General features: G+C 36.7%; 1 long non-coding RNA gene across 1 annotated transcript; it reads right to left on the reverse strand.

Annotated features, from left to right (window-relative positions):
- Positions 1 to 8,555: 8,555 nt before the first annotated feature.
- LOC149631036 (uncharacterized) lies at positions 8,556 to 9,887 on the reverse strand. The gene is made up of 4 exons (XR_016374100.1): positions 9,545 to 9,887; positions 9,085 to 9,471; positions 8,895 to 9,022; positions 8,556 to 8,812 (listed from the first exon to the last, which is right to left on the reverse strand). It is a non-coding gene; the product is annotated as an uncharacterized LOC149631036 (long non-coding RNA).
- Positions 9,888 to 13,229: the final 3,342 nt, after the last annotated feature.

The raw sequence follows: 13,229 nt of genomic DNA on the forward strand, positions 1-13,229 counted from the left end.
CGTGGGACTTTAAAAGCCGTAAAAGAAATATTTGTGCCTTAAAAGCTGTGAACATCAAGGACAGAGTGAAGTATATCCCTAGTTTTTTCCGTTCGTGAAAACGGTTTTTTAACAATAGAATATATGCATATACCTATACAGACTCGTACCAAGATTCAAAATTTCTTGTCACTGAAATTTACTCCTCCATTCGCAAGTTTGAAAGGGTGAATGATACCTTGTGCCATCTATTAGCAGATAATGTTACTAAAATTATACTCTTGTTCAGTCGGACTTGAGTACAGCAGCTTCCTTTCCTATGAAATTTAACATTGTGTATTCTAACGCATTAGATTTTCCTATTACATAAAGTGTGACTGAGTTTAAAATTTGCACATCACGCAGTAATCAATTATTATTCTTATTTAGGGCATGATTTGATACATTTTAAGTTCAGTCGGACTTTATGTAAGAGGAAAATATAAGCCGTTAGAATACACAATGTTAAATTTCAAAGGAAAGGAAGCAGTGGTACTCAATTACGACTGAACAAGAGCATAATTATAGTTACATTATCTGCTCATAGATGGCAAAACGTATCATTCACCCTTTCAAACATGCGAGGGGAAGCTTGAGAAAACTGTAGTCAACTTCGTGATATCCACTGTTCCTCTATGTATCTAAATGAGCTGGATGTACATTGTGGTCTTTTCACGCCTTTCGAGCTCGTGCGTCAATGGAAATATATCGGTGCATGAGCAAAAAACGCGTGAAAAGTCCTCAGTGCATGTGAATCCACCTTAACTCGATAAAACAGAGAGGCAGTTATACATTAGGGACATGGACCTATAGCCCCAAAAAAATAATATATTTCAGCGCAATAACCAGAGTATGAGCGGCATCTACCATGCAGCAGTACTACCAGTTACTTTTCAAAAATAGCTACTAAGTGAACCCTTCCTCTACCACGTGATCAATATTTTATTTAGCACCATATATTTCCTCACAATATAACCCATCAAAAGCTCCCACGAAATGAAATGTTCGCGCTACTCGAAACGTTCGCGCTACTCGAAACGTTCGCGCGACTCGAAACGTTCGCGCGACTCGAAAAGCTCGCGCGACTCGAAAAGCTCGCGCGACTCGAAAAGCTCGCGCGACTCGAAAAGCTCGCGCGACTCGAAAAGCTCGCGCGACTCGAAAAGCTCGCGCGACTCGAAAAGCTCGCGCGACTCGAAAAGCTCGCGCGAATCGAAAAGCTCGCGCGAATCGAAAAGCTCGCGCGAATCGAAAAGCTCGCGCGAATCGAAAAGCTCGCGCGACTCGAAAAGCTCGCGCGACTCGAAAAGCTCGCGCGAATCGAAAAGCTCGCGCGAATCGAAAAGCTCGCGCTAGTTGAAACGTTTGCGCGGCTTGAATATCGAGTTTTTCAAGTCGCGCGAACGTTACAAATCTCGCGCGAAGGGTAAGCAAAAGTTTTGGAATTTTGTCCGCTTTGGCGCGCCATAAACATTGTCTGTAGTAGCCCATTCGTGTGTGACACTGTCGATTATACCAGTGTTTTTATCCTAAATCTGTAGTATAACAAAGACTCAATCACGTTTACATTGTTAGACACTTCCGAAACCACATTTACCAGTTGAACGTACTGCAACATTTACTTTTCAACACATCTATCATAAAGTCTCTCTTTGATTATATCATATGTACAGTCAATGGTACCCTATACACCCGGAAAGACGGCTGTGAGAGTTTGAACGTTTTTACTGAAAGACGGTTTCGTCTCATTGCCCTTTTCTCCTTAAGTGAACCCACTTTAGCAGCACCAGTAGGATGTCGTATTCTCTCTGCACTTCTTATTCTCGTGATTATGAGAATTGAATGGCTTTAATAATGGACAGTTGGCTCATTCGATGCTCATGTTATTTACTAACGACGCAGAACGATAAATTAAGTCATAAACCTTATATTACACCTAAGCCTTGGTTGAAATAGTTTTCGATCACGATTTGAAACTATATCTTCCCATTGCGCAGAATTCCATTAGACCGAATCCCTGCAATGTTTTTAATGAATTTAGCCCAACGGCTGGTTTGGTATTTACAATACAAACGACTATTTGTCGAAAACAGCGACCCCAAAAATGCTATGTAGTTTAATATCTATTAGTGTCGTTTTTTAATGAAAGCATTTTAAATACATTTTTACGGACTTGGAAACGCCACTATTTGGTTAAGCTAGGTTAGTAATATTTTATAAATCACTTGACAATGCTACGCCTTTTCCAAAATATTGATGTTTATCTTCATTGACTTCCCAATTAATATGCCTTTTCCAAAAAATTCTGTTAGATTAGCTTTGGTTAGGATGTTTCTTCCTCTTTGGAGCGGTTATACACTTCAATTATATTAAAACGGCTTGAAGTATTTTCATTATGAATATAACATAAAACGCCACTATTTGGTTAAGTTAGGTTAGTTATATTTTATAAATCACTTGACAATGTTTCGCGTTTTTCAAAATATTGATGTTTATCTTTATTGAATTCTCAAAAAATATGCCTTTTTCCAAAAATTACTGTGTAGGTTTGGTTAGGAGGACGTCTCTTCCTTTTTGGAGCGGTTATACACTTCAAGTATATTAAAAGGGCTGGCTTATAGTATTTTCATGATGACTATAACATAAAAAAATAAATAAATGTTAGCGATTGGTTTTATTATGTCATATTGTGCTGATTTATTACTATTTTGTTCTTACAATCCTTAGTTTTAAAATAATTATTTGGAAAATGTTTGGATCTAGTGTTCATTTTACGCAGGCCTTAAATAATTTTAAGTTAAGCCAATTTAAAATAAAATCTTTCAGTTCCCGGGATTTTATATATGTAAATTTCATCGGGGAAAACCCGAAGTGAGGGTTTTTTGGTGCAATGGGGTTGTCCCATTGGGTTCACGGGTAGTTGAGCGGTTTTCAAAAGAGCGGTTTGGAATAAAGCGGTTCCCAAAACAGCGGTTTGCATAACCGCGTGGAAGCAAAACCGCGGTTGCTGTTTCCGCGTTTCTCAATACAGCGCTATTTCCCAAAACAGCGGTTGCTGTTTCCGCCCAAACTGTGATTGATAGGGAGGGAAATCTCTATTATATTAAGTATATAGAACAAAGAACAATATTATGCAAAAAGGAGTAATGTTATATCGGAAGTAAATATAAAATATAATTTTTTGGAAAAGGCATATTATTTTGGGAAGTCAATGAAGATAAACAACAATATTTTGGAAAAGGCGTACTTTCGTACGCTCAAGATATAAACGCTGTAATCAAAATGCGCTAAAACGAGAAATGGCTATAATGGCAAACGCGTTTATGAAATAGCCGTTTTGGACAATGCTGTTTTGATAACACGCCCAATCGATAACATACCGTCCCATTGGACCGAATCATAAATCCGCCAAAAAGCGGGTTTTTCGGTCGAATGGGATTGGGTTCGGTGGATTGGGATTCGGTGCAATGGAAGTGAACCCGTTGAAACGCCTTACACTTTAAATGTACGTTTACTTTTATTAAACATATTGGCACAGATAATTTGCACTAGATTAAATAAAAGCATACCCGTCCAAAGCGACGATAAATAAAACGCTTTTCTTCAAATAGGCATCCGTACATAGCAAAATATTAAGCGTAGTACTCCCTAAGTCGCCATTAACAATGATGACGTGTAGTCTGCTCCGTTCAGCATCAGAAACTAAAGCATAAGTACCGGTGAGTTAACCGGTTTATGGTGCTGAACGATTTACCAATCGAAAACCCGTATTTTAAATTTGGTGGACATTTTGAATCTTGTCAATAGTCTGCGCTGAATTTTCTACCTACCACAGTACGAAATCCAATTTGCCTCGAAACCAAAGCCGCCAATAAGAAGCCAGAATCTACGGACCAATGAGCGACGATAATCCAAGTGGGCGCAGAAGGCTAAGCCTGCAGAATACGGTGGCTGTGACTTGGAGGAATCCGCTTGACTGGAGGCGAAAAGAGAGTGTGACATGCTCAGCAGCATAAGTTACCCACAAGCTAGTTCCTCCAAGGTAAAGAAAGGTTTCTTCTTTACTCTTATTTACTTATTTTAGGGTTCTGTAAGGTAAGTTTCAAGAAACTTAGCCACGCTAGTTAATCATAGGTACGTTATATGAGACACCATCCCATAGCGGAGGTATTCGGTCATCCATACGCCATGATCAAGAGAATTGTGTCTTATACATATATTATTTCCTATTATGATGAATAATTATGATAGAGTCAAAGAATATTGGTTATTAATTAGGAAAAAGACTTAATTTATAACATAATTGTTCAATTGGCGATTGAATGAGAAGAAAATGACAGACTTGGCTTTACGTGGGATCTCGGAACGTTTTATGGCGGAGAGGGCATACAAGACCCTCTCGTTATACTTGGGTAATTAAATTAAAACAAGACCCTCTCGTTATTCTTCGTTTGCCAATATAATTGCTAACGTTAGTCCATATTTACGCTGAATTACCCGTTTCGACCCCCAGAAAATATACAGGAAAGATTGTACGCTATATCCTAATATAAGGATCTAGCATAAGTTATGGCACAATTCATTTAAACTAATGTTTCTATTAGACTTAATATGAGGTGGAGTGGTGAAGTAGTTTCCACTTTTATCTAGCAGCGAGAGGGTCCCAGGTTCGATCCCTGACTATGCCATTGGGTGAAAAACCTGGTAGCAAACAATTCTGCGTAGAGTTTCTAATTTCTCTTCTCACTTGTTAAAGCAGTTTTCTTCCACGGTCTTACCCAGTTTCCTCTTTCTATCAAAACGTGCCCTGGTTAATGGTAATAGTTAGTATAGAGCGCTTTCGGTTAGCTGTGGCATAGGGGCTAGCCACCACCTCTATATGCATTGAAATCGTGACCCATTGAAATATAGCCAACTGGGTGTTATGGACACGAAATAAAACTAAATTATTATTATCCTAATTTTCGGTTCACTCTGGACCGTTACGTCCTTTCATCCAGAACCCACACTATTTATCTTTTTTTTTAAATCAAGTACAAAATAGCAATTATATAAAAATTTCAGGATGTTTTAATTTTTCTGTGCTCTATAAAATAAATATAAACTAAATCATAAGATTTGAGTTTCTATCTCCCCTAGAAGTACCTTAGAATTTTGATGATCGGTGAGTGAGTGACAAAATAAGGTAAATTTAACCTAATATATTTCAAAAAGTATATAGCGTAGGAACTTGAAATTTGGAAACTATAGCTAGGATTGACAGTCCTCGCGGCAAGCAAAATTTGAATCACGAAGATACAGTGGACTTAAAAGTTCCGCGAGTTGCTTCGAGAAAAGGATGCCAGTGCTGGACTTGGCGGGGACTGCTCCCAGATTAAAATCCATGAAATTCGCACTGTAGAGGTCAAAGATACGTTATAAATACTTAACAGCAATTGAGTATGTTGGCAGTGGAGAGTGGACCCAACTAATTATCAATGGGAAGATAGTATCAGTTTCAATTTGTTCATGTCAAACGCGCTCGCCAAGCCCAATAACGAAGCTCTGACTAATAACATTAATAGGGGATGATGCATGATAGTATTGAATTTAATCATTTAAAATTAAATATAGTTTCATTTCACCTACCAAAAGCCCACCCAGAAATTTGCATTTCAATACCGTAAAAAAAAGGTTTCCAATCTCATGTCAGTGTGATAAAGCACAGTACAAAAATTCGCCAAGCCCGTGGGAAATATATATGGTTAAGTTATTGTTCATAAACTAGATGACGTAAAGCACTTAAACATTTAGGGTAAAGGTTATTGCACTGACCCACAGTTCATTGTTCATGAAAAATAAACTGAACTGAACCAGATTATCTTTTAAATCTGCTCATAACTGCCATCGCCAATGAAAAGCCTTAAGCTTGAATTGGATTGACCAATGAAGGAGCATAGGAGAGGTAGGTGGAGATTTCTTTGGTAGCTGAATCCGGCCATTATACGCATCAACTAACGTGAAAATAAAAAACTATACTCTTTAGCACACTATACTGGCATAAAATAGATGTTAGTGGTAAAATTGGGGCACTCTAGTTTCGCTAATCCAGCAGACATGAAATGGTCAGTTCCCTTTCAAATTTCAAATCTAATGAAACGCGAAGTTGAACTTCTAGAATTTATAATCAATTATTAAGTTAATTGTAAGTGAAGTGAAACTTCAATCATTTAATCTCTCCGAGAACACATCAAGAGCACAGTCTAGTTAATAATTAAATACTATAATAGGCTCTAAACTAAAATTGTAAATATAAAAGAATTTTTATTGTATTTATTCACAAAATTTCCTTCATTCCTTAAAACTTCTATATTTTCAGCCCCCGTCTCTAAAAGTAATTCCAATCGGAAATTTTCCACTGAAAATAATCTTACCAGCTCTTGAGTTTATAGATATATTCAACGAGACAATCTGGTGCAAAGAGCAGCTGTCGACTCTTCAGAAATAATGTAGTCATTTCCATTGAAAACAACCTTGTCAATTCTTGGCCTAAATAAATAATAATAAACACCTATAACTATCATAATTTTGAATTATTTATGTCCTTAATTGTTGCAAGAAAACTTTCTCCTTGGTGGCCTTTTGGGAAGAGATATTTTGTAATTAAATTATACTTGTATTAATACAATAAAAACAGTTAATTGACGCGAGATGTTGATCATTGTAGTTAATATCATTTAAGCTATAAAATTCCATTTATTTGAACTACAAACAAATCTAATTCTTAAAAATAAAATAAACTTTCTCCGGTTTCTAGGAATTAAACTTTGATTAAACGTGATACTCCTAATTGGGTCGTTTGAACCAGAGACGTCGAACCTTAAATGCTTTGATCCTAAATTTTTTAGTCAAATCGTTTGAAGTACATCTAACGATAAGTCTATTAGTTGGACCTGGTATAAAGATGTTTTACTTATTCGTCATTTAGAGAGTTTTTATTAGTTTGTTTTGGGTACATTAGTGATTTTCATCGGGAGACGATTAAGTAAATATTTACTTATAACACGATATTGAACAAACATATCATCTATCTCTAATGGAAAAGTTTTTTCTCTTCAGAATTTCTCATACTAAGGCCTCCTTAAAAATTTCATATTTGACGCGGGTAAAGAGTTGGGTGACTTTCAAAATGCTTTCTTTTTCAAACGCTTCTGGGCATAGCTCTGCCGCCGTATTCTGCAGGCTTAGCCTTCCGCGCCCACTTGAATTCTCTTCGCTCATTGGTCCATAGAGAACTGGATTCTGGCTTTTGATTGGCGGCTTAGGTTTCGAGCCGAAATTGGATTCTGGGCTGAGATTGGATGTTCACGCAAGCAAAGAAAGATAGTGGTTCAGTTCAGTTCGCTTTTCAATTGACACGGAACGTACGGTGTAATGTCAGCATTTTGTGTCGGTTATCGTCAAAGGTTAGTGCAATAACCTTTAACCTCTATGTTTAGGTTCTTTACGCCATCTATTTTGTGAACCTTCAAATTGCAGACTATTTTCCCCAATTCCCACATGTTTAGTGTCAGTGTACTGTATCTCGGTAACATGACTCTGGAATGGAAGTTTATTCAAGTATTTATTGTGTAACGATAGTGTACTTTATGGTAGACGAAGTATAATTTTACATTTTAATAATATAACTTCACAATCTTTACTAAAATATAGCATTGTAACAGGGGTTAATTCTGGTCGTCCAAAACCTTGTAGCAGAGGTGTTTTATCATTGAATGGGGCGTGTGTAGCTGAACCATGCAAGACTATCTAAGATATATTGTGCGCAATACACTGGTTAGGCTTTGGAGAGCCTATTTGTCTTTATGAAAGAAAGATTCCAATGCACAGAAATTGAAGACGTAACTGTTCTGAAATACCATTCCAGTTCACGGGTAGAATGTATCATGTCACCAAGTAATAAGCTGAGAAAAACTAGCGTAAAAACGCTGCTGTAGGTTGAAGAAGCCTAAAACAATAGATTTTCGGTTATAATTCCCGGGTTTAATCGGCATTTCTAATTTCTGTTAGTCCTGAATGAGTACTTATTGTTGGTATCGAGTACCTCGATCGAATATCAATACAAGTACTTGTACCAATAATAAGTCATACATATCTTGAAGATTACCAATTACATGAATGGCATTCGACATATAAATGCTCGAACGAAAGGACACCATTAAGACTTCACCCTGTTTCGATAGTGTCGCACACTCTATGGTATAACCTTGAATGAAACTTACCTTATTGATTGCGATAAACTTATTTTGGCTTTTCAACTAACGATTTAACTGACGTTGTAGCTTCTCCAGTTTCACATATAAAGACGATACACTTCTATATTAGGCAAACTTACACTCTACTATCATTTAAATCTAAGATCTGCCTAAATGGTCAATTAGGCAAACGAAAAAGTCGAAACAGGAAGTTTCTTGTAATATGTCGGCTTCAATCAGTTTTATTCATACTTTCTACCAAAAATCTAATTTAAAATTATAATAAATTTATACAGAACGATATTTCAGAACATATAGCTTTATTTTGACCAGTTTATGAAGAAACGTTGTCGCTACTCTCATGACAAGAGAGCAAATTTTTGCCGTTGTCATATAATTGCTTATTTTTAACATTTTACATCCAAATGTACCTTCAAACATTGTCTCTTATCTTTTACACAAGCAGGCTAATGTTACTTCATTTGAGGTGACATTAAGTAGCAGAGACGGGTTTCTGTTCTCCTGGTGTAAATGGTATGATTCCTCCATATGTCCAAATCCTGTATAATAAGATCAAAATTTTGTGTAGCCTTACAAATTTATTAAATTTTTGTAATATTTTCGAAATAAAGTGGTAAATACATGGTATTTGATGTTATTTATAACAATTTCAAGTTTGTATTATAGATTAAACCGTGGACGTCATCAATATTGACTGTAGTAGCCCATTCGTGTGACACTGTCTATTAAACCACTGTTTTATCCCAAATCTTTAGCACAACAAAAACTCATTCAAATTTATATTGTTAGACACTTCAGTAACCATATTTACCAGTTGAACGTACTGCAACATTTACTTTTAAACCCATCTATCATAATTACTTTCTTTGATTATATCACACGTAAAGTCAATGGTACCCTATAGGGCTGTGACACTTTTGAAAGTTTATACTGAATGACATTTTTGTCTCATTACCCTTGAGTGAACCCACTTCAGCATAGCAGTAGGATGTTATTATATATTATAATTAATATTATATATTATATTAATTATATTATTATTATGAGAATTGAATGGCTTTAATTGTGGACAGTTGGCTCATTCGATGCTCATGTTATCTACTAACAACGCAGAACGATAATTTAAGTCACATAAATCTTGCATTACACCTAAGCCTTGGTTGAAGTAATTTTCGATCACGAGCTGAAACGCTTTACACTAGAAATTTACGTTTACTTTTAGTTAACAATATTGGTACAAATAATTTGCAATAAATTAAATAAAAACATACCCGTCCAATGCGACGATAAGTAAATCGCCCTCCTTCAAATAGGCATCCTTACTTCGCAAATATTAACCGTACTACTCCCCAAGTCACCATTAACAATGATGAAGTGTAGTCTGCTACGTTCAGCGTCAGAAACTAAAGCAAAAGCACCGGTGAGTTAACCGGTTTATGACGCTGAACGATCTACCCGTCGAAAAACCGTATTTCAAATTTGGTGGACATCCGCCATTCAATTTCGTCTTGAAAGTCGAAACCTAAGCCGCCAATAAGAAGCCAGAATCCAGTTCCTTTACGGACCAATGAGCGACGAGAATCCAAGTGAGCGCGGAAGGCTAAGCCTGCAGAATACGGCGGCTGAATTTTCTGTGGTTTTTTTTTAACAAGGTGAAAGTTATCTTATCGGTATTTGGATAGGCAAAAAAACATTTGAAAAACAAGCAAGGAACGCTATGTGTACTTCCCAAACTGATAACGAGAGAGTTAAGATTACTACTCACGTGATTGACGTCACTCCTTCGTTGCTCACTCGATAATGCGACGCCATTTTCCCATTTTGGAGAGATACTCTGAAATGGGAAGGATGCATTTCATGAAAACTTAGTATAAAAATTCATAGGATGGAACTTGGGAAGAGGTGCGGACCTCTCTGAGAGGCCTTAATGCGCTTTCCGAGTAGAAATCCTTGTTAGTTATGTTATATTTATGTAAAAAGCAGTAAATGATTACTATTTGAAATTACCTCTGCATCTTGGCCTAGGCTTAGCTGGAAATATGAGCCTAATTAATTCGTAAACACGGATAATTTTGGACGCCATGAAAAAATGTGAGCGCTTTCCTAATGGGAAAAAATTAAATATTTCAATTAATATCAAACTAAGCAGTGGGTGATAAAATATTTTCCATAAAAGAATAATGATTCATAGAATTTTCCTGGTGAGTTTTTATTAATGGCGTAGTGTTTGAAGGATATTGCAACTAAGGAATATTTTGAGTAGCTTTTTCATGAAAATTATTAAAGACAATGATCAGAATTCATAAGTCATTATTAATTTAGTGGGAAGTGTGGACCTGTCGAGGGCTTCCGTTGTGCTTGGTATTTCAATCGAGTTTGGGGGGGGCTGATTGAACGGCCTTAGCTTGGATGAAAATATATTGCGCCTTGAATTGTCTGTCAATGATGTGTTGAACCATAGTTATATGGAAGATCACTAAGCTTTTATTTTCACAAAAATGAACTTAATATGTTTGGGCCTAAGGCTCGGTGTAATACAAAGAAATACTTATTACTCTTTGTAGTCACTTTGAGGCTTACAAGTGGTCAGAATATGATTAGATTGCCTATGTACTAATGGTAAGAATCGCCTGGGAAAAATGAATAATTAAAGATTGGTGACATCCTATTCGCTGTGTGCTGTATTTCGGTGGGATATGCATAATTTGGTTTTTTACTTCTACTTCTTTTGCAAGCACTTTTTATAAAATCGGGAGTACACTGTTTGAAGCCAAAAGAAATCTCAAATGAGTAAAACCATTGTCAGGGTGATATGAGGAGACTTAGAAGTTGGATAGGTGGTGTACAGGGTCTGCTCAGCTAAAATGATCAGCCTGCCAGGCTGTCTCTTGCACAACAAGGATGGCCATTCTCGCTTATTAGAATTGTATCCTTGTCGTATACTTGACTGACGTCATTGATGATACGGGTTTGCACACGCATAGCTTGACGAAGTCTTAATCACACGCAAAACTTACATACTGAGTTAATTTCTTGGACTTACCCTCCAATTCCTTTAAATAACCCGAACGAAATTACCTTTTAAATATAACTAAAAAAATACTCGACTGGAGTTCAAACTGATGAATCCCTGATATAAGTTCTGGCGGGTACTGGGGTGGGTACCAATCTTGGAAATTACGTTAATTTCTTTTAATAATTGTGGTCCTTGTAGATATATTTAACTGTTGTAACTTTATTTCTCTAATTAATAATTATAAATATAACACGAACTGATTAATTTAAAGAGGTTTTCACAAGATAACTATCCTCGGCGGAGTTACATTCAAGATTAAAATTAATAAATTAGTTTTCTTACACAGTCTAATCTAACAGCAGACGATTCTAACATCACATGGGGGCTAAGCATATTACATTAGATAAGATTATTTACAAGTCTATTATTCGTCTATTTCCAACATACCACTAGATAAAGTTATGTCTAAGTCTATTATTCGTCTATTTTCGACATTCCCCCTTTGACTTAGACAATCCTTATCCAGTTAACTTCATTTAGATACAAAATTCTAGAAATTTTCTCTTAGGTAATATTTTGGTAAATAGGTCTGCAATATTATCGTCCGTTCTTACATAAGTAATATTAAATAGTCCATTAGTTAAACAATCTCGAACAAAATGGTATTTTATATCTATGTGTTTCGTACGATTGTTTTCAATGTCACTCCGGGAAAAATACATAGCTGCTTGATTGTCGCACTTGACTTCCGGTGTAACAATATTTAGGCTCTCCATATGAATGTCCAGAAAGAGTTCTTGAATGATCGGTGCAATCCAGGATACTTCCTTTGCGGTGTCTGCCAAAGCGATATATTCTGATTCCATCGTTGACAACGCTATGCATGACTGCTTGACGGATTGCCACATCACGGGATTATTTCCAATGGTTAAAAGAAATCCGCTAGTCGATTTGCGATCATCTAAATCTGATGCCCATGACGCGTCAGCGTAGGCAACAAGTTGGATCTCACTCGTTCTATGATAATTAATGCTATATATGCTAGTGTCTATGACGTATCGCAAAACCGATTGTAAATAGTCCCAATGTTTACTAGTAGGTGACGAGGAAAAACGTGCCAGACTTGACACGACAAACGTTATATCCGGTCTAGTCCGTTGCGATATATATAAGAGAATTCCTATGAGTTTCCTATATGGACACTCCGCTCCTCCTTCCGCTTCGCCATCATGTCTTGTTAAGCGGATTCCTACTGGTAAAGGTGTCTCCATCTTTTTCGCGTGTGGTGTAATGTTGAACTCTTTCTTGATACGTTCTATATATCTTCGTTGGTGGATAATCGCTTCCCCTGGTCTCGGAAATTCAAATTCAACGCCCAGAAAATATCGTAAGTCTCCAAGATTAGTGATATCAAAAACATCTTGTAGTTGCGCTAAGACAGTCATCTTAACCTCGGTTGATTTTGTGATTAGTATGATGTCATCCACATATACGATCATTATAACTTTCCTTTCGAATGTATATATATACAGTTACATCCATATAGCCGAGTGTATCCGAGCTTCTTTAACGTCGAGTCCAATTCCGAGTACCATTGACGGCCACTTTGTTTTAAGCCATACAGCGCTTTCTGTAGTAACCAGACATGATCTTCTTTTCCGGGTTGAGAGAAGCCGCGGGGTTGCTTGACATATACAGGGTGTTTTTGAAAGGTCCATCACAAATTAAGGAGCGTGATTATTGGACCAAACTGAGTGAAACGTATCAAAGAACATGGGGTCTACAACATTTATTTTCGGAGATATGGCCCCCCAAACATTTGCCCCAAAAACGAAAAAATATCCCAAAATGTGGAGTAAGGGTTATTGCCATTACCCAACTTGTTTCGAAGTCATAGAGAATTTCAATAGCCTTGAATTTGAGAAACACTAATGTAACTT

This window comes from Phalangium opilio, unplaced genomic scaffold, assembly GCF_054372755.1.
Source record: "Phalangium opilio isolate 3A_F unplaced genomic scaffold, DU_Popi_V2 ptg000101l_1, whole genome shotgun sequence".
NCBI lineage: Eukaryota > Metazoa > Arthropoda > Arachnida > Opiliones > Phalangiidae > Phalangium > Phalangium opilio.